At 42.7% G+C, this 23,462-nt stretch overlaps 1 pseudogene; it reads left to right on the top strand.

Moving 5' to 3' along the window:
- Positions 1–23,462, top strand: part of LOC140559610 (general transcription factor II-I repeat domain-containing protein 2-like) — a 372,516-nt pseudogene that overhangs the window by 190,886 nt on the left and 158,168 nt on the right.

The raw sequence follows: 23,462 nt of genomic DNA, 5'->3' as shown, positions 1-23,462 counted from the left end.
GAATCCCAGTTTGTGAGTACAGGTAAACTTGGGGTCAGGTGTATACATAGAGATGAACAGGTATACCCCACAACTAAACTCACGGTTAACATCAATAACCAAAGCTAGACATAATGCAAAAATCTGCTCATGCTGTCGTTTTAGGCAAAAATATCCCGATTCTGGTAGATCTTTTAAACACTGAGCAGAGAACTGCAGAGGTTATGGCTGTAACAAGGTTGTAGGCTAGAAAGGTTTAAACTGCAAACAAAACAGTGGAGTTTTAAAAGAATTACCATATGCTGTCAAACCAAAATGCAAGAAAACAAAAAGGACAGGAAAAAATTAGAGGCACAACAATAGTGGAACAATTGGATACACCCATAAGTGAAACATTTGCCTTACCTGGTGACATAGCAACGTTGCAAAGGCAGGATGAAGCACTCAAACCCTTGTTTTTAGACTGTGCTAAGGAAAGAGAATAAGCTCAGAGAAGTCAACTCATTCTGAAAGACAACAAGCTCTAGGTCAAAAATGGTGTTGAGCGATTAGTGGTTCCCAAATGTCTCAGAGATGAAGTTTTAAAGCTGGGTCATTCGGACCCGTGGCCAGGTCAATTGGGTCAGGCTAAAACACACAGCAGATTTGCAAGTCGATTTTACTGGCCAAGTCAGCTGCTAGATATAGCTGAATTTTGTAATGCCTGTCCAGAGTGTCAGTTAACAGCATGCCATTTTCACGGATTGCCACGGATATAATATGCCCTTTACCAAGAGGCCGGGCAGGAAATCGCCATATTTTAGTAATCTGGGTCTATGCTACCCGGAAGCATTTGCTCTGAGAAAGACTGAAAGGCTAAACATCCTGTCCTACGTTCTCAAGATAAGGGACAAGCTGAGGGAGCTGAAGGAAAGGATACCAGCTGGGCTGTTTAAAGAACAACCAGGACAGACAAGCCTCATGCAGCACATTATCTGGTACTGGTATCTGGTATCTGTCACTGGTAGCTGACTCATCACCAGCCCATACACAGTAGAGACTTGTGACTATGTGACATGTTAACTACCTGGTGATTCTGGGGGAATGAGGGTGCTGCAATTTCACCAACTGGATAAAAACAATGACGGGTGGATAGACACATAGCTAGCTAGCTAGATAAATAGATAGATAGTTGGATAGATTAATTCCTCTGAATTTTCTGCTCTTAGTATAAGAGGCAAGGGGTCATTTAATTCAAATAATTCTTTACATTTTTCTATTTAAACAATAAACAGCATTTTCTGCTTTTCTCTTTCATTACAGAAACCTGTTTCTGAAATAAAACAAAGAGAAATGTCCTGACTGTCCTACAATTTCTTCAATTGGATCAAATCTGTCTAGTTAGGTAGATAGACAGATACGTATCACGCGTAAATGTAACACAGGAGCTACGTTAGCTAACTCAGTGTCTACACCAACCGTTACACCACAACAGGCATTTCTATTGAGGGACAGATCAACCATAGGTTGGGATTCTTCAGGGGTTTGGACCAGTGTTGATATCTCACTAGGTACTCTAAGGAGAGCTTGGACAGAGATGCGACGGACCAGTGAGTACAGGGTTAAAGATACACTCATATATTTATTCACAGAAATGATGTGACCTTCTTCTTATGTGTGTGTGTGAATAGTTGTGAGTGGCTAATAGGAAAGAAAAAAACATCTAAAAATGGAGTAGGAGGTATAAATGAGTTATAAGAGGAAACTGTAGATCAATGAGGCTCTATAAAAAATAAAATAACTGTACTGGAAAAGTGCATAAGTTCAGATTTAACAACAAAACCCAATACACATAAGGCCCTCAACAAAAGCTTAAATGGTAGTAAAATAATAAACTTCAGAGGCAAGAATTCGTGAGATATTTTACTCAACTTTAACAATATAACAGTCCTTTAAGTCTGAAATGTGAACCAACAGTTTTTTCCTTTTGTTATAATCAATGTTCCTTTCTGGAGTAATATCGTCTCAAAGTGTCAGAAAAGTGTGTTTAAATCTTCACTACCCGGATAGACTAAGATTGTGTGTGTGTGTGTGTGTGTGTGTGTGTGTGTGTGTGTTCCCGCTTCTGACGTCACTCGCGCAGTACTCTGGGAAGTGTAGTCTCGGGTTGGCTCGCCATCTTGGACAAATTCGCTCGCTTTTTTCGTCAACAAAACAACCTGTACGATACAGCACTAAGTTCAGCAAGACTGTACGACAAGCATATTCATCTCAGCATGTCTCTGAGTCCGTAAACAGCAGGAGTTAACACTTAACATCGTAGATTTACACTTAAACAAGATGCTAATCCCGCTAGCCTCTGCCTGTTAGCCTACAGCTTAGCAGCTGAAACGAACTAGCCGAGGTCTGTCTCACACATTTATACTCCGGCTGTTTAATAATCTTTTAACTCCCTTATCAACACTTTCAACATCTTATCACTTGGAAATCTACACTTACTAACTCATAATCCCTCCTTAAACAGCCCTGTCTGAACTCACCGGTGTTTCTCTTCACAACTGAACAGAAACTGATGAGAGTTTATCAAACTCAGGACTAAAGAACACTGAAAAAACGAGGAATGGGGGATTTTATATCCCCTCTGGACCCTTAATCAGCTTTTAACTTCAATAACTGCTCACAAAAAATAGCACCACAGCATCAGCTCTGGACACAACACACACTCACACTTGAAGAGAGCAAGAAGTGAAGAGGGGGAGAGAAGGTGGGTGGGGCAAATGAACAGCCTCTGTAGAAGAGCTCAGAAAGAGGCTCCTAATTTTAACAGGGTTACAGACAGACAGACAGACAGACAGATAGATAGATAGATAGATAGATAGATAGACAGACAGACAGACAGACAGACAGACAGATAGATAGATTCATTTTTATCAGAGGTTTCTGCTCTCAGTATAAGAAGTAAGAGGTAATTTACTTATTTATATTTTTCTATTTACATGATAAACAGTAGTGTTGTCACGATACCAAACTTATGACTTTAGATACGATACCTGCCTAAATATCTCAATACCGATACTGAAACGATACCACAGCAAAACCTAAAACATTAGGAAAAGTAATGGAATAATAGATGATCGAAAATAGTTTTATTAATTAAAGGTCTCTCTCTCTCTCTCTCTGTGTGTGTGTGTGTGTGTGTGTGTGTGTGTGTGTGTGTCTGGTAGAGGGGAGAACAGAAAAGCTCGCCTGGTTAAAGGTCTTAAAAACACGCAAATAAACAAAACTTCATTATCGATGTCCTCCAAAATGATGGAGGTCATAATCATTGATCATACGATCAGTTTCTAACGTAATTACTGCGACAGGTCTGTTTATAACTGCTGCTGATCTACTTGTGAACGTCTGATATTTAGCAGCATGGAGGTTCAGGTAAACATAACGCTACCAGTTCTCCACATTGGTAGTTATCAATAAAGAAAAGCCAGTTCACTTCAACAGCTCTCACTGCCCTAAACTCCTCCTGAAAAAACTCCCCCTCCTCTGACTGGAGCTCGGTGTGATTGTTAGAGCTGTATCACTCTTCACTGATCTGACCTTCTCTGACCTCTTTAAACTCTGCAGGTCTGTCAGAAAGAGGCTGTGCTCAGTTGGAGGTGTTGGCTCCTTTGGTCTGTACAGGTTTAAAGCATCTAAACAGCATGATCTGATTTACCCTTTCATTACAGGAACCTGTGTTTGAAATACGAGAGTAAATGCAAGCTATATTAATGTGACGTATCTCTTAAACATAGCAATCTGGCAGCTGGAGTGCGGGAATCCATGTACCCTAAAAGACCAAGGTAAGCATCATACTAACCTATTAACGCCAATCAGGCAATTGGTCACAGATGACACCTACCTGTGTCAGACCAGCTGCCACCTACCAGTCCGACCAGCAGGCCCCCCACCACCACCACCCATACCAGACCAGCTGCACACCCTCCTACCACTGCTACCTGTCTAATGACCATGTTAAAACCTAAATGGACTCTTAACTATCTGCCACTATTAATATCACCACTATTTAGTCTAGACCCTTTTTCCTCCACTAGTGATGATGATAGTGTTTGTACTGAATGTGAGCTCGTAGCTCTGTGGAGGAGAAAGTGGAGCAGTTAGAGGTGGAGCATCATGGCTTTACTAAAGGATAGAGAGCAGGAGTCACTGCTAGCAGCCCCGGATGCCTTAGGGAGAGCCAGCACCCCCCACTCCGGCGTTAGAGCCCTCACAGCGGGGCGAATGGGGGACGTCTCGGCGGCATAGCCGGAAAGCTAAGGCTAATGCTAGCGCTAAGGCCGAAGCTAGTCCATCGGAACACCACGCTGACCCTGGGTGTTAGCATTGATCAGCTAAATATTCTACCTCAAAGCTCAGTAATATCAGACCATTATCTAATCTCCTTTGAGCTACATCTAAGGCAAAATGTTAATTCGCCCCCCCCAACACTGTCTAAAGCGCACAATAACCACAATGACAGCTGTACAGTTTACTAAAAATCTCCCACCCCTATTCACCTTAGCTTACACTCCGTCAGACCAAACGGAGCTAGTTAAATTAACAAACAATCTAGAAAATACCCTTCGATCAACCTTAGACAAAGTAGCACCGTTTAAAAATAAAATGATGAGGCAAAAAAGGCTCGCACCGTGGTACAGTGATCAAACTCGTACCTTAAACCAAACAGTGCGGAAACTAGAGCGTAAATGGCGGACGACCAAACTAGAGGTGTTCCACTCTGCGTGGAAGGACAGCCTTAGTCAATATAGAAAGGCACTCATTAAAGCTCGCTCAATGTATTTGGCATCGCTGATCGAGAAAAACAAAAACAATCCCAGAATTTTTTTTTACTGAGATCTCTAAACTTAGTAAAAGCCAGGCAGATTCTCAACCCCAGATCCCAACATCTTTAACCAGTAATGTTTTTATGGACTATTTTAAAAATAAAATAGAAAATATTAGACAAGAAATCCAACCCTGCTTATTAAATCAAACATGGCCGTCACCTGATGTAGTTGCTTTAGAACATAACTTAGTTGTAGAACAAAGGCTGGAAGCCTTCTACCCACTTCCACAAAAATTATTTCCTCAGCTAATTGTACAACCTGTACACTCGACCCAATTCCCTCTAAATTGCTAAAAGAAATACTCCCAATTATAATCACACCTCTTTTAACTATTGTAAATTCATCCCTTTGCCTTGGGCATGTACCCCAAACCCTTAAAATAGCAGTTATAAAACCTTTAATCAAGAAACCAAATCTTGATCCTAGCGTATTATCTAATTATAGACCCATCTCAAACTTAACATTCGTATTTAAGATATTAGAAAAAGCTGTGGCCCAACAACTCTGCTTATACCTGAGTAAAAATTACATGTATGAGAAATTCCAATCTGGATTTAGACCAAATCACAGCACAGAGACAGCCCTAGTGAAGATTACAAATGATCTCCTTCTTGCCTCTGATCAAGGCTACGTATCTTTATTAGTCCTACTAGACCTTAGTGCAGCCTTTGATACAATATATCATACTATATTACTAGAAAGATTAGAGAAAATGGTTGGAATCACAGGGACAGCCCTATCATGGTTCCAATCATATCTAACGGGACGCTATCAATTCGTAAAGATAAAATATTTATCTTCAAATTACACAGAAGTAAGATATGGAGTTCTGCAAGGCTCAATTTTAGGACCACTATTATTTACATTATACATGTTACCACTGGGCTCAGTTATAAGCAGACATGGCGTTAATTTCCATTTCTATGCAGATGACACACAGCTCTATATATCAGCCAAACCTGACGATAATTTAGACTACAGAAAATGGAGGACTGTGTAAAGGATATCAAACTCTGGATGTCACATAACTTCCTTCTTCTTAACAGTGACAAAACCGAGGTTCTCCTTTTAGGGCCAAAGGACACTAGACATAAACTATCTGACTTAATGTTAGACTTGGCCGATGCTTCCATCATTCCTGGTTTAGCAGCTAAAAATCTTGGTGTCACATTTGACTCAGATTTATCATTTGAGCAACATATAGCTAATATTAGTAGAACAGCCTTTATGCAGCTTAGGAACATCTCCAAACTAAGAAACTCCTTATCACTAGATTAGACGCAGAAAAGCTAGTACATGCTTTTATTACCTCAAGGCTAGATTACTGTAATGCATTACTGTCAGGTTGTTCCAGCAGGAACCTCAATAAACTTCAGCTGGTGCAAAATGCTGCAGCCAGGGTCCTTACTAAAACTAGAAAATTTGACCATATCAGTCCAGTTCTATCAGCACTTCATTGGCTCCCAGTTAAATTCCGTATCGAATACAAAATTCTTCTATTAACATGTAAGGCCCTACATGGCCTCGCTCCTGAATACCTGCGGGATCTTATTGTATATTACGAACCATCAAGACTACTTAGATCTCAGGGTGCTGGCCTCTTACTCGTGCCCAAAATTCAGAAAACCTCAGCAGGGGGAAGAGCCTTTTCTTATAAAGCCCCCCAACTCTGGAATAACCTTCCAGATAATGTTTGGGACTCAGACACAGTCTCAATCTTTAAATCTAAGCTGAAAACGTTTAGTTTAGCTTTTGGTAATTAATGTTTCTTAGATAAGGGTTGCAGGTCCAGGGAATTGTAGGGAATTGTAGTACACTGAGATGCTGGAGCTGTCGTCTCGCTGCTTACACGCGATCACTCAGGTTTGTTGGAGCAGATAGATGCTGGTGTTTTCAGGGTGCTCCCGTGTCCATGTTACCTTCTGGCTCTCTCCTTTTAAGTAGGCTGTTATAATCAGTCCTGCCGGAGTCGTCAGACATACTCTGATGCGGATGCTCAACATTCTCCGCCCTCCATAAAATTCCTCTCAGAACTAACTTTCTCTTTCTCTTTTTACCTTCTCAGAGTAAATGGCCACCCAGCCCGACCTGCTGGAAGATTGCCCGCTGAGGTCCCCTGCGTCAAACCAGCTGCCACCTACCAGTCCGGCCAGCGACCCATGGCGGACCGGCGGCTCTCCCGCCTGCCGCTGCTGCCTGTTTGGTGGCCGTATTGAAACCTAGATGGACTCGTGTCTGTCTGCCACTATTAATATCACCACTATTAACTTTCTGTTGTATCTGGTTTGGTAATTTTTATCATTAATGTTTAAATAGTTCTGACCAAAGAAGGATGGGTCCCCCTTGTGAGTCTTGGTTCCTCCCAAGGTTTCCTTCTCCAGCTCTGAGGGAGTTTTTCCTTGCCACTGTCGCCGTTGGCTTGCTCACAGGGGTCTTTGATCCTTCATGTTATTTCTTCTTTCTTCTCTGTCTCTGTCCTTTATTAAGTACTAATTATGTAAAGCTGCTTTGTGACAACAACAGTTGTAAAAAGCGCTATACAAATAAATCTGACTTGACTTGACAGTGACTGAATGTGTGTAATTTAGCTTCATTACACCACCTCAGGGGATCTGAAATCAAGTAGTCACACAAATGAGCGGGGCCTTGGCATCGCCTTCCACACTTTCAGCTTCCTCTGGTTTTTCTGTTCTTTCTGTCATTAGCAGTGCAAGCTGTTGTAGGAACCCGTGTGATGAGTATCACAGATCTGCTCCTCAAGGGTTGTTTTAACAACAGCAAGATTTATTTCCTACAGAAATGGTACATTTATCTTCTGAGGTGTATTTTTATTAAATTAGACTAATTATTGTAACTGTGCATAATTATTAAATATACATATTTTAGTTTCAGGATTCGAGGAATCGTTCCTCTGCCGGTCAGTACAGCCTCAGGAGGAAACTAGTACCTACTAGACGGCTGAGAGAGTACTTGGAGGAAGCGTCTGCAGCTAAAAGTAGACCTTCTAAGCCCAAAGCTCCAGACATCTCAATACAGGTGTTGACATGTCCCTGGCAATGAACCACATGATAATTGGAGCAAACAATTAGAAAGGTGTACTTGCTCTTCTCCTACTGTAATACCCTTAGTATGGGTTACACTAGCTTTACCTGTTAGTATCAGTTAGTTAGTTTAAATGCCAGAGTAGCAACAGTATTACATCAGTTTAACATGCTAGTGTTTAACATTTAATTAATAAAGATACATTTATATTAAGATAAAAGCAAAACTTTATTCAGAGAAAAACGTCTCAGTAATGATCAATAAATATCTTTCCATAAATTTTAATCTGGCATATAAGTATGACAGCTGTGTGAAGATGGGCAATTAATCATGTGTGGGGAGGGGGGGGTTAAAGGTGTCACGGCACCGGCCCGTCTCACCTACTTACACCTAGAGTCTTTATACAAGGAAGCTGTTACTGACATAATAATCGCTACATGGCGCTTCTTCCACCTGTCATTCAGTTGGGTGTAGAGACTCTCGATATGTCAGGTAAGTATAGACTGTGCTTATAAAAATAATATTATAATTATGTTATATTACATAATGAAAATATATATTACAATAATCCATTGATAATATAATACCAAACGTATATTTAAATAATTGTTTACTGTTGACTACAGAATATTGGTTCCTCAAAATACCACTTCCCTTCTATTACCATAAAGGTAACACTAACAAGTGATTGTCATTTTAGTTCATTTAGACTTTAATTTATTGTATTTATTCATTATTATTGTATTTGGTGTATTAGAATGTATTGCTTGTTTTCTAGAAAGAATTCATAATCCTGTGTGAATAATTCATAAGAGTATTTTATGGACAATCAATTCTTTAACAGGCTTATTTACTATTTAAGTGGTGAAAAATGCACAGACACATCAGTGGAATGCACCTCGCACCAGCAGGTGTTACAGTATAAGAGCATCACAAAGACTATAAACCTTTGAGAAACTGCCCTTCTAGGAAGAAAAACAGCATACCCCAGCAAACCAGACCAGCATAAACCAGTTTAAACCATTTTAGATGAAGATGTAATCCTCAGTTTGGAAAAGTAGAGATTTTTTAACAGGTTTTGGGAGGCATCGTTGGCAGCTGATGATTAATAGCCTTTTATTAAAGATGAATGAAGATGACCTAGGCCCAAATATGTGATGTCCTCATACTTTATTAAAACTACTGTAATAAAAGAAGTGGGAATGTTACTTTTTACCTCTGGAAATAGATGAAAACAGACCACTTCACACAGTAAGCCCCAAATCTCAAAATCTCTTTATTTAACCAACTATGTTATAATTTTACTTGGTGAGAGCAACACAACTATGACATGTAACAAAAAAACAGGCCGTTAACAAGTATTATACTAAAAGAGAAAAATACACGAAACAATAAATAGAATAAATAATAAGTTAAAAAAGTAACAAAGAGCTGTAAAAATCTGTAGTCAGAAATTTGTACTTGTACAGGTATGAATACTGTACATAAATATGTAGCCCGAGTAGACATCTATATACAAACTATTATGTACAGATATGATAAACATCTACAGAAACTTAACATCTGTGCAAATAATAATAGTGCAAATGGTAAGCATGTTATGTATCCGTACTTTGTTGAAGTTAAATCCAGTTTGGTTCAGTGAAATTTAGAAGCTCAGTTCTAAATAACTTTTCTTTAGAATAGGTTTATAGATTAGAGTGTGAACCCTAATGTAAAATTTGCAGTTCTATTATTAAGCTTATATTTCACAATTGCACATTTCTGTTCCAAAGTTCATGACAGTACATCAGTTATGAGAGAAAAAAAAAGTACATTTTAATAACAACAATAATAATAATAATAATAATAATAATAATAAGAAGAAGAAGAAGAAGAAGAAGAAGAAAAAGAAGAAGAAGAAAAGTAGTTAAAATAGTAAAAAAGAGTTAAAAGTCATGTTTGCTGCTTTTCCTGATCTCAGTGTCTTCGCCTCCTCCTTTTCCTCTTGGGTTGCTTAGGCAGTGGCTCTCTGCTTGTGTCCAGTTCAAAGTGAGGGGCGAAGCTTGTCCCAGTTGGTGAGCTGAAGACCTCTGCGATCTGGACCTCCATACTCCGAGCAGGACAGCGGCACTCCTCCCACAGGCGCTGCTTAATTTCTCGGCCTAGCTGCAGGCTGTAGGGACACTCTCCTCTCTTCTATCTCCACCTCTGTCGACCTTCTCTGCCCTTTCTCCCCTAGGTCAGCAAATTCTTCTCCACCTTCCCCGTGGCTGTCAGATGTTCTCCGCAACAACCGTAGAGAGCTAAGACTGGCTGAAAGGAAGTGGCGGAAGTCACAACACGACTCCGACCTCCCCTCCTATCAGTCTCTTCTCTCCAGGTTTAGAACGGAAGTTGCTGCCGCCAAAGCATCTTACTACAGGGGGAAATTGGAATCCTCTGCATCTGACCCACGCAAACTATTCACCATCTTCTCCTCTCTCCTCAACCCTCCTACTCCCCCACCTCCCACTACCCTGTCTGCAGATGATTTTGTCTCCTTCTTTGAAGAAAAGGTTGACAAGATCCGCCGATCCTTCCCCCCTGCCTCTACCCCCCTCTCTAGACACTGCCCTCCTCCTCCCTCTTCTCTGACTTGCTTCTCTCCTCTTTCCACAGATGACCTCCTACATCTTCTCACCTCCAATAATCCTACCACCTGTCCGCTAGACCCTGTTCCTTCCCCTCTGTTCCAAACAATCGCTCCAAACCTCCTTCCCTTTATCTCCTCTATCATAAACAGCTCTTTGTCATCAGGTCATGTACCATCGGCCTTCAAGTCTGCCAGAGTCGTGCCCATCCTAAAGAAACCAACTCTAGACAGCTTGGACATCGGCAACTACAGACCTATCTCTCTTCTCTCTTTCCTCTCAAAGATTCTCGAACGCTCTGTCTACAACCAACTGTCTCTCTTTCTCACTCTGAACAATCTTCAGGACCCCCACCAGTCTGGCTTCAAAGCTGCACACTCTACTGAAACTGCTCTCATTGCAGTTACAGAGAAGCTCCATGCAGCTAAAGCTGCCAGACTGTCCTCGGTTCTGATCCTTCTTGACCTCTCCGCAGCTTTTGACACAGTGGACCACAAGATCCTCCTGTCTATCCTTGCCGGTCTTGGAATTACCGGCTCTGCATGGCAATGGTTCGCATCATACCTGCAGGGACGCTCATACCAGGTAACGTGGCAGGGCGACACGTCCGCTCCTTGTAGTCTCTCCACTGGCGTTCCACAAGGCTCAGTTCTTGGTCCTCTTCTTTTCTCACTGTACACTCACTCTCTTGGTAAAGTGATCTCCTCCCATGGATTCTCTTACCACTGTTACGCCGACGACACTCAACTCATGCTCTCTTTCCCACCGTCTGACACACAGGTCTCCACTCGTATCTCAGCATGCCTCGCCGACGTCTCGTCTTGGATGGCGGCTCACCACCTCAAACTCAACCCCAGCAAGACTGTACATCCCGGGAACTGCTGGACCAAGAAACGATCTTGCCATCACCTTCGAGAACTCACTGGTCACTCCCTCTACTGAAGCCCGCAGCCTTGGTGTAGTGATGGATGATCAGTTATCGTTCTCAAGTCATGTTGCAAACGTAACTCGGTCCTGCAGATTTCTTCTGTACAACATCCGGAGAATTCGACCCTTCCTCTCTAGAGAGGCCACCCAGGTGCTTGTTCAGTCTCTCGTCACTTCCAGACTTGACTACTGCAACTCTCTTCTGGCTGGTCTCCCTCTGCGCGCCATCAGGCCCCTGCAACTCATCCAGAATGCAGCGGCACGGGTCGTCTTCAATGTCCCTAAATTCAGCCATGTCACTCCACTGCTGCGTTCTCTCCACTGGCTTCCTGTAGCTGCCCGCATCAGATTTAAAACCCTGACGCTGGCCTACAAAGCCAAGAACGGACCAGCCCCTCTGTATCTAATGGCAATGGTCAAAAGCCGATCCGCACCAAGAGCCCTTCGAGCTTCAAGTACGGCTCGGCTCGACCCACCATCCCTCAAAATCCGCGGAAGACAAGCGTCCAGGCTTTTTTCTGTCCTGGCACCAAAGTGGTGGAACGAGCTGCCCCTGGATGTCCGAACGGCCGAGTCGCTCGCTGTCTTCAAACGCAGACTAAAGACCCACCTCTTCAGAGAGTACTTGGACGAATAGTTCTATGGTCGCCTTATTGTCTTGTGTTTAGCAATGTCTAAGCTTGGAGGTATCTTTTGTATTAGTCTATTCTAACTAGCTGAGGTTTTCTTGGGTAAATAGCAAAGCACTTTGTAAGTCGCTCTGGATAAGAGCGTCTGCTAAATGCCGTAAATGTAATGTAATGTAAATGTAGGGATGGAGATGTCCTGATGGAGTTCTGAGCAGAGGGTCCACCACAGAACCAGAAGTGAGGTCTCTCTACCAGTGGAGCTCATCACTGGGACTGAGTCAGGAGCAGTGGGTGGACTGACAACAGTCTGAATCAAGAAGCACAAAAAGAAGATTCAGATGGACAGAACCTTGTTGCCCGGGGGGCGTCCTATGAACCTGTAAGACAAAACAAATGACAATACATATATAGAAACTTTATGATCACCTATGTGTTACACAGAAGCAGACCAATTTAAAGCAAAAAACACACAGTTGCAGAAGGACAGACCCTCGTTGGCCACATCTACCATCACAAGTTTTGAAATGGAATGGTCACTAACCTTTCACACTTGCAGAAAGATAGATAGCAAGTCACACACACAGTTGCACATGGACAGACCCTTGTCCACCAGATCCACCATCAGAACCTGTAGGACAAAAAAAGAAAGTCAATACATGTATAGAAACTGAATGATCACCTACCTGTTAGACAGTTGCAGACAGATAGACAGTGAGCCATACACAGATGCAGATGGAGGGAGGGGATAATGACATCCTCAGAACCTGTAAGACAACAAATAAAGTCAATACAGGTTTTAAAACTGAAAGATCACTTACCTTTAACACAGTTGCAGAACATTAGACAGCGAGCAAGACAGCTACAGATGGACAGACTGTGGTGGCTGGATGCATGGTCAGGGAGGGAGGGGCTCATGGGGTCATGAACCTATAAGACAAAAAAAGAAAATACATGTATAGAAACTGAATGATCACCTACCTCTTACACACTTGCAGACAGATAGATAGCGAGCCACACACAGGTGACTTGAAGGAAAGATCCACCATCAGGAATGGGGGGAGCATTAGGTCCTGAAAGTATGTAAGACAACAGAAAGGCAATACATGTATAGAAACTGAACGATCACTTACCTGTTACAGAGTTGCAGAATGATGGACAGCGAACCACACACAGTTGCAGATGAAAATATATTTGTTAAAAGGATACACCTTCAGGGAGAAGAAGAGGTTGATGAACTTCTTGAGAATCTGTCACACAAAAAAGAAAGTCAATACATGTATAGAAACTGAATTATCATCCACCTGTTACACACTTCCACATGGACAGTAGAGAGTCACACACAGTTGCAGATGCACAGACCCTTGAAGGACAGATCCACCATCAGGAAGGGGGGAGCCATTGATCTTGAAAGCCTGTAAGACAACAAAAAGTCAATACATGTATAGAAACTGAATGATCGCCTACCTGTTACACACTTACAGACAGATAGATAGCGAGCCACACACACAGTTGTAATGGACAGACCCTTGTTGGCTGTATGCACCATCAGGAAGGGGGGAGCCATTGGTCCTGAAAGCTTGTAAGACAACAAAAAGAAAGTCAATACATGTATAGAAACTGAATGATCACCTACCTGTTACACACTCGCAGACAGATAGTAGCGAGTCACACACAGTTGCAGATGCACAGACCCCTGGTTCATGCGGTCCGAAAGACCTTTAAGACAAAAAAAGAAAGTCAATGCATGTATAGAAACTGAATGATCACCTACCTGTTACACACTCGCAGACAGATAGTAGCGAGTCACACACAGTTGCAGATGCACAGACCCCTGGTTCATGCGGTCCGAAAGACCTTTAAGACAAAAAAAGAAAGTCAATACATGTATAGAAACCGAATGATCACCAACCTGTTACACACTTGCAGACAGATAGTAGCGAGTCCCACAAAGTTGCAGATGCACAGACCCTTGGTTCATGTGGTCCGAAAAACCTGTAAGACAAAAAAAGAAAGTCAATACATGTATAGAAACTGAATGATCACCTACCTGTTACACACTTGCAGACAGATTGATAGCGAGCCACACACACAGTGGCAATGGAAAGACCCTTGGTTCATGTGGTCCGAAAAACCTGTAAAACAAAAAAAGAAAGTCAAAACATGTATAGAAACTGAATGATCACCGACCTGTTGAACAATTGCAGACAGATAGTAGCGAGTCACACACAGTTGCAGATGTACAGACCCTTGGTTCATGTGTTCCGAAAAACCTGTAAGACAAAAAAAGAAAGTCAAAACATGTATAGAAACTGAATGATCACCATTTTGTTACAAACTTGCAGACAGATAGTAGCGAGTCACACACAGTTGCAGATGCACAGACCCTTGGTTCATGCGGTCCAAAAAACCTTTAAGACAAAAAAAAGAAAGTCAATACATGTATAGAAACTGAAAAATCACCTACCTGTTACACACTTGAAAACAGATAGTAGCAAGTCACACACAGTTTCAGATGCACAGACCCTTGGTTCATGTGGTCCGAAAGACCTTTAAGACAAAAAAAAGAAAGTCAATACATGTATAGAAACTGAATGATCACCAACCTGTTACACACTTGCAGACAGATAGTAGCGAGTCACACACAGTTGCAGATGCACAGACCCTTGGTTCATGCGGTCCAAAAAACCTTTAAGACAAAAAAAAGAAAGTCAATACATGTATAGAAACTGAATAATCACCTACCTGTTACACACTTGAAAACAGATAGTAGCAAGTCACACACAGTTTCAGATGCACAGACCCTTGGTTCATGTGGTCCGAAAGACCTTTAAGACAAAAAAAAGAAAGTCAATACATGTATAGAAACTGAATGATCACCAACCTGTTACACACTTGCAGACAGATCGTAGCGAGTCAAACACAGTTGCAGATGCACAGACCCTTGGTTCATGCGGTCCGAAAGACCTTTAAGACAAAAAGAGAAAGTCAATACATGTATAGAAACTGAATGATCACCAACCTGTTACACACTTACAGACAGATATTAGCGAGTCACACACAGTTTCAGATGCACAGACCCTTGGTTCATGCGGTCCGAAAAACCTGTAAGACAAAAAAAGAAAGTCAATACATGTATAGAAACTGAATGATCACCTACCTGTTACACACTTGCAAACAGATAGTAACGAGTCACACAGTTGCAGATGCACAGACCCTTGGTTCATGTGGTCCGAAAAACCTGTAAGACAGAAAAAGAAAGTCAAAACATGTATAGAAACTGAAAGATCACCTACCTATTACATACATGCAGACAGATAGTAGCGAGTCAAACACAGTTGCAGATGCACAGACCCTTGGTTCATGTGGTATGAAAGACCTTTAAGACAAAAAAAGAAAGTCAATACATGTATAGAAACTGAAAGATCACCTACCTGTTACACACTTGCAAACAGATAGTAGCAAGTCACACACAGTTGCAGATGCACAGACCCTTGGTTCATGAGGTCCGAAAAACCTGTAAGACAAAAAAAGAAAGTCAAAACATGTATAGAAACTGAATGATAACCTACCTATTACACACATGCAGACAGATAGTAGCAAGTCAAACAGAGTTGCAGATGCACAGACCCTTGGTTCATGTGGTCCGAAAGACCTTTAAGACAAAAAAAGAAAGTCAATGCATGTATAGAAACTGAATGATCACCTAACTGTTACACACTTGCAGAAGGATAGTAGCGAGTCAAACACAGTTGCAGATGCACAGACCCTTGATTCATGTGGTCCGAAAGACCTTTAAGACAAAAAAAGAAAGTCAATACACGTATAGAAACTGAATGATCACCTAACTGTTACACACTTGCAGACAGATAGTAGCGAGTCACACACAGTTGCAGATGCACAGACCCTTGGTTCATGCGGTCCAAAAAACCTGTAAGACAAAAAAAGAAAGTCAATACATGTATAGAAACTGAATGATCACCAACCTATTACACACTTCCCAGTTCCCACAGAGGCACTGTGGGAACTGCACGGGGGCATCAGCGATCTGCAGACCAAACATCCAGACGGACTGTTCATTGTCGCCGGAGATTTCAACCATGCAAATCTCAGGTCAGTCCTCCCTAAATTCCATCAGCATATGGACTTTGCCACGAGAGGAGCGAACGCGCTGGACCTTGTTTACACAAACATCCCCAGCGCGTACCGGGCCGAGCCCCGCCCCCACCTCGCGTTCTCGGACCACATGTCTGTGTATCTGACTCCAGCTTACACACCCCTCATCAGACGCTCCAGACCAGTTCAGAAGCAGGTGAGAACCTGGCCGGCAGGAGCCATCTCTGCCCTTCAGGACTGTTTTGAGTGCACTGCATGGGACATGTTTAGGGAGGCTGCGACAGAAGGCGACTCTGTTAACTTGGAGGAGTACACAGCATCAGTCACTGGCTACATCAGCAAGTGTATTGATGATGTCACTGTCTCCAAGACCATCAGCACACGCCCAAATCAGAAGCCGTGGATGACTCCTGAGGTGCGTGCGCTACTGAGGACCCGCGACTCGGCCTTCAGAGTGGGTGACAAGGCGGCCCTAAGGAAAGCAAGAGCCAAATTGTCACGAGCCATCCGAGAGGCAAAGCGCGCACACGCCCAGAGAATCCACAACCACTTTAAGGACACCGGTGACACACGGCGCATGTGGCAGGGCATCCAGGAAATCACAAACTACAGGACAATGCCACCGTCCTGTGACAGTGATGCCTTCCTCCCCGATGCCCTGAACGACTTTTATGCACGGTTTGAGGCACAGAACAACACGTTGGTGAGAAAGACCACACCCAAGCCGGACGAGCAGGTGTTGTGCCTGACTGCAGTGGACGTGAGGAAAACTCTGCGCAGAGTCAACCCACGGAAAGCTGCAGGACCAGACAACATCCCCAGCAGAGTGCTCAGAGAGTGTGCAGACCAGTTGACAGATGTTCTCACGGACATCTTCAACGTCTCCCTGCGCAGCTCCACTGTCCCAACGTGCCTCAAGACCACCACCATCGTCCCTGTGCCGAAGAAGTCCACGGTGTCCTGCCTCAATGACTACCGTCCCGTAGCTCTCACGCCCATCATCATGAAGTGCTTCGAGAGGTTAGTCATGAGGAACATCAAGAACCAACTGCCCTCTTCACTGGACCCCCTGCAATTTGCATATCGTCCCAACCGCTCCACGGACGATGCCATCACCACCACCCTTCATCTCTCCCTTACCCACCTGGAGAAGAAGGACACCTACGTCAGAATGCTGTTCATAGACTTCAGTTCAGCATTCAACACCATCATCCCACAGAACCTCACGAGGAAGTTAAGCCTGCTGGGCCTCAACACCCCCCTCTGCAACTGGATCCTGGACTTCCTGACAGGAAGGCCCCAGTTAGTCCGGTTCGGGGACAGCAGCTCCAGCACCATCACCATGAACACTGGGGCACCTCAGGGCAGTGTACTGAGTCCTCTGCTGTTCACCCTGCTGACTCATGACTGTGTTGCGAAACACAGTTCTAACAACATCATAAAGTTCGCCGATGATACAACTGTGCTGGGTCTCATCAGCAAAGGCGACGAGTCAGCATACAGAGAGGAGGTGCAGCAGCTGACAGACTGGTGTACAGTCAACAACCTTCACTGGAATGTAGAGAAGACCAAGGAAATGGTTGTTGACTTCAGGAAATCAAGACCGGACCACTCTCCGCTTAACATCAACGGCTCCTCTGTGGAGATCGTTAAGAGCACCAAGTTCCTTGGTGTCCACCTAGCGGAGAACCTCACCTGGTCCCTGAACACCAGCTCTACAGCCAAGAAAGCCCAACAGCGTCTCTACTTCCTCCGGAAGCTGAGAAAGGCCCGTCTCCCTCCACCCATCCTCACCCTCTTCTATAGGGGAACCATAGAGAGCATCCTAAGCAGCTGCATCACTGCCTGGTTTGGGACCTGCACAGCCTCTGACCGCAAGTCCCTCCAACGCATTGTGAGGACAGCTGAGAAGATCATCGGAGTCTCTCTCCCCTCCGTCATGGACATTTACACCACCCGCTGCATCCGCAAAGCAACCAGCATTGTGGATGACTCCACCCACCCTTCACACAGACTGTTCTCCCTCCTGCCATCAGGAAGAAGGTACCGTAGCATCCGGTCCAACACGACCAGACTCTGCAATAGCTTCTTCCCCCAAGCCATCAGACTCCTCAACACAACTCAACTTCTGAACTGATATCTTTCTGGTACATGTACACTCTCCCTCTCTCTCTCTCTTTCCAACCATTTACCCCAGATAACATGGGAAGCATTTTTTGCACAAGCATTTGCACTAATAACTTTACTACCTCACTGGACTCTATTTATCGCACATTGCACAACTTGCACACTACAGTCATTACTTATTATCCTCTGTCTGTACTGTGTTGTCTGTCCGCACTTGTTTGTTTGTGTTGCACTTGTGTCTTGTATGCACTGTCTATGTTGCATCATGGTCCTGGAGGAACGTTGTTTCGTTTCACTGTGTACTCTGCATGTAGTTGAAATGACAATAAACCCATTTGACTTGACTTGACTTGCAGACAGAGAGTAGCGAGTCACACACAGTTGCAGATGCACAGACCCTTGGTTCATGCAGTCCAAAAAACCTGTAAGACAAAAAAAAGAAAGTCAATACATGTATAGAAACTGAATGATCACCTACCTGTTACACACTTGCAGAGAGATAGTAGCGAGTCACACACAGTTGCAGATGCAAAGACCCTTGGTTCATGAGGTCCGAAAAACCTTTAAGAAAAAAAAAGAAAGTCAATACATGTATAGAAACTGAATGATCACCTACCTGTTACACACTTGAAAACAGATAGTAGCGAGTCACACACAGTTGCAGATGCACAGACCCTAGTTCATGAGGTCCGAAACACCTTCAAGACAAAAAAAGAAAGTCAGTACATGTATAGAAACTGAATGATCACCTACCTGTTACACACTTGCAGACAGATTGATAGCAAGCCACACACACAGTGGCAATGGAAAGACCCTTGGTTCATGCGGTCCAAGAGACCTTTAAGACAAAAAAGAAAGTCAATACATGTATAGAAACTGAATGATCACCTACCTGTTACACACTTGCAAACAGACAGTAGCGAGTCACACACAGTTGCAGATGCACAAACCCTAGTTCATGTGGTCCGAAAAACCTGTAAGACAAAAAAAAGAAAGTCAATACATGTATAGAAACTGAATGATCACCAACCTATTACACACTTGCAGACAGAGAGTAGCGAGTCACACACAGTTGCAGATGCACAGACCCTTGGTTCATGCGGTCCAAAAAACCTGTAAGACGAAAAAAAGAAAGTCAATACATGTATAGAAACTGAATGATCACCTACCTGTTACACACTTGCAGACAGATAGTAGTGAGTCACACACAGTTGCAGATGCAAAGACCCTTGGTTCATGAGGTCCGAAAAACCTTTAAGACAAAAAAAGAAAGTCAATACATGTATAGAAACTGAATGATCACCTACCTGTTACACACTTGTAGACAGATAGTAGCGAGTCACACACAGTTGCAGATGCACAGACCCTTGGTTCATGTGGTCCGAAAAACCTGTAAGACAAAAAAAGAAAGTCAATACATGTATAGAAACTGAAGACATGTATAGAAACTGCAGACAGATAGTAGCGAGTCACACACAGTAGCAGATGCTCAGACCCTTGGTTCATGCGGTCCTAAAATCCTGTAAGACAAAAAAAACAAAGTCAATACATGTATAGAAACTGAATGATCATCTACCTGTTACACACTTGCAGACAGATTGATAGCGAGCCACACACACAGTGGCAATGGAAAGACCCTTGGTTCATGTGGTCAGAAAGACCTTTAAGAAAAAAAAAGAAAGTCAATACATGTATAGAAACAGAATGATCATTTACCTGTTACACACTTGCAGACAGATAGTAGCGAGTCACACACAGTCGCAGATGCACAGACCCTTGGTTCATGTCGTCCGAAAGACCTTTAAGACAAAAAAAAGAAAGTCAATACATGTATAGAAACTGAATGATCACCTACCTGTTACACACTTGCAGAAAGATAGCAGCGAGTCACACAAAGTTGCAGTTGCACAGACCCTTGGTTCATGCAGTCCGAAAAACCTGCAAGACAAAAAAAGAAAGTCAATAAATGTATAGAAACTGAATGATCACCAACCTGTTACACACTTGCAGACAGATAGTAGTGAGTCACACACAGTTGCAGATGCACAGACCCTTGGATCATGAGGTCCGAAAAACCTTTAAGACAAAAAATGAAAGTCAATACATGTATAGAAATTGAATGATCACCTACCTGTTACACACTTGCAGACAGATTGATAGCAAGCCACACACACAGTGGCAATGGAAAGACCCTTGGTTCATGAGGTCCGAAAAATCTGTAAGACAAAAAAAGAAAGTCAATACATGTATAGAAACTGAATGATCACCTACCTGTTACACACTTGCAGACAGATAGATAGCGAGCCACACACAAAGTTGCAATAGATAGACCCTTGTTGGCTGTATTCACCATCAGGAAGGGGGGAGCCATTGGTCCTGAAAGCCTGTAAGACAACAAAAAGTCAATACATGTATACAACCTGAATGATCATTTACCTCTTACACACTTGCAAACAGATAGTAGCGAGTCACACACAGTTGCAGATGCACAGACCCTTGGTTCATGTGGTCCGAAAAACCTGTAAGACAAAAAAAGAAAGTCAATACATGTATAGAAACTGAATAATCACCTACCTGTTACACACTTGCAAACAGACAGTAGCGAGTCACACACAGTTGCAGATGCACAAACCCTAGATCATGTGGTCCAAAAAACCTGTAAGACAAAAAAAAGAAAGTCAATACATGTATAGAAACTGAATGATCACTTACCTGTTACACACTTGCAGACAGATAGTAGCGGGTCACACAGTTGCAGATGCACAGAGCCTTGGTTCATGTGGTCCGAAAAACCTGTAAGACAAAAAAAGAAAGTCAATACATGTATAGAAACTGAATGATCACCTACCTGTTACACACTTGCAGACAGATAGTAGCGAGTCACACACAGTTGCAGATGCACAGACCCTTGGTTCATGTGGTCCGAAAAACCTGTAAGACAAAAAAAGAAAGTCAGTACATGTATAGAAACTGAATAATCACCTACCTGTTACACACTTGCAGACAGATTGATAGCAAGCCACACACACAGTGGCAATGGAAAGACCCTTGGTTCATGCGGTCAGAAAAACCTGTAAGACAAAAAAAGAAAGTCAATACATGTATAGAAAGTGAAGACATGTATAGAAACTGCAGACAGATAGTAGCGAGTCACACACAGTTGCAGATGCACAGACCCTTGGTTCATGCGGTCCAAAAAACCTGTAAGACAAAAAAAGAAAGTCAATACATGTATAGAAACTGAATGATCATTAACCTGTTACACACTTGCAGACACATAGTAGCGAGTCACACACAGTTGCAGATGCACAAACCCTTGGTACATGCAGTCCGAAAACCTGTAAAACAAAAAAAGAAAGTCAATACATGTATAGAAACTGAATGATCACCTACCTGTTACACACTTGCAGACAGATAGTAGCGAGTCACACAGTTGCAGATGCAAAGACCCTTGGTTCATGAGGTCCGAAAAACCTGTAAGACAAAAAAAGAAAGTCAGTACATGTATAGAAACTGAATAATCACCTACCTGTTACACACTTGCAGACAGATTGATAGCAAGCCACACACACAGTGGCAATGGAAAGACCCTTGGTTCATGTGGTCCGAAAGACCTTTAAGACAAAAAAAGAAAGTCAATATATGTATAGAAACTGAATGATCACTTACCTGTTACACACTTGCAGACAGATAGTAGTGAGTCACACACAGTCGCAGATGCACAGACCCTTGGTTCATGCAGTCCGAAAAACCTGTAAGACAAAAAAAAAAAGTCAATACATGTATAGAAACTAAATGATCACCTACCTGTAACACAGTTGCAGAAAGATAGTAGCGAGTCACACACAGTTGCAGATGCACAGACCCTTGGTTCATGAGGTCCGAAAAATCTGTAAGACAAAAAAAGAAAGTCAATACATGTATAGAAACTGAATGATCACCTACCTGTTACACACTTGCAGACAGATAGATAGCAAGCCACACACAAAGTTGCAATAGATAGACCCTTGTTGGCTGTATTCACCATCAGGAAGGGGGGAGCCATTGGTCCTGAAAGCCTGTAAGACAACAAAAAGGCAATACATGTATACAACCTGAATGATCACTTACCTGTTACACACTTGCAGACAGATAGTAGCGGGTCACACAGTTGCAGATGCACAGAGCCTTGGTTCATGTGGTCCGAAAAACCTGTAAGACAAAAAAAGAAAGTCAATACATGTATAGAAACTGAATGATCACCTACCTGTTACACACTTGCAGACAGATAGTAGCGAGTCACACACAGTTGCAGATGCACAGACCCTTGGTTCATGTGGTCCGAAAAACCTGTAAGACAAAAATAGAAAGTAAATACATGTATAGAAACTGAATGATCACCTACCTGTTACACACTTGCAGACAGATAGTAGCGAGTCACACACAGTTGCAGATGCACAGACCCTTGGTTCGTGCGGTCCAAAAAACCTGTAAGACAAAAAAGAAAGTCAATACATGTATAGAAACTGAATGATCACCTACCTGTTACACACTTGCAGACAGATAGTAGTGAGTCACACACAGTTGCAGATGCAAAGACCCTTGGTTTATGAGGTCCGAAAAACCTTTAAGACAAAAAAAGAAAGTCAATACATGTATAGAAACTGAATGATCACCTACCTGTTACACACTTGCAGACAGATTGATAGCGAGCCACACACACAGTGGCAATGGAAAGACCCTTGGTTCATGCGGTCCGAAAAACCTGTAAGACAAAAAAAGAAAGTCAAAACATGTAGAGAAACTGAATGATCACCTACCTGTTGCACAATTGCAGACAGATAGTAGCGAGTCACACACAGTTGCAGATGTACAGACCCTTGGTACATGTGTTCCGAAAAACCTATAAGACAAAAAAAGAAAGTCAAAACATGTATAGAAACTGAATGATCACCAATTTGTTACACACTTGCAGACAGATAGTAGCAAGTCACACACAGTTGCAGATGCACAGACCCTTGGTTCATGCGGTCCGAAAAACCTTTAAGACAAAAAAAAGAAAGTCATTACATGTATAGAAACTGAATGATCACCTACCTGTTACACACTTGCAGACAGATAGTAGCGAGTCACACACAGTTGCAGATGCACAGACCCTTGGTTCATGTGGTCCGAAAGACCATTGAGATAAA

The sequence above is a fragment of the Salminus brasiliensis genome, chromosome 7, assembly GCF_030463535.1.
Source record: "Salminus brasiliensis chromosome 7, fSalBra1.hap2, whole genome shotgun sequence".
Taxonomy (NCBI): domain Eukaryota; kingdom Metazoa; phylum Chordata; class Actinopteri; order Characiformes; family Bryconidae; genus Salminus; species Salminus brasiliensis.
Note: the sequence above shows the minus strand (reverse complement) of the source record. Positions and strands in the feature narration are given on the sequence as shown.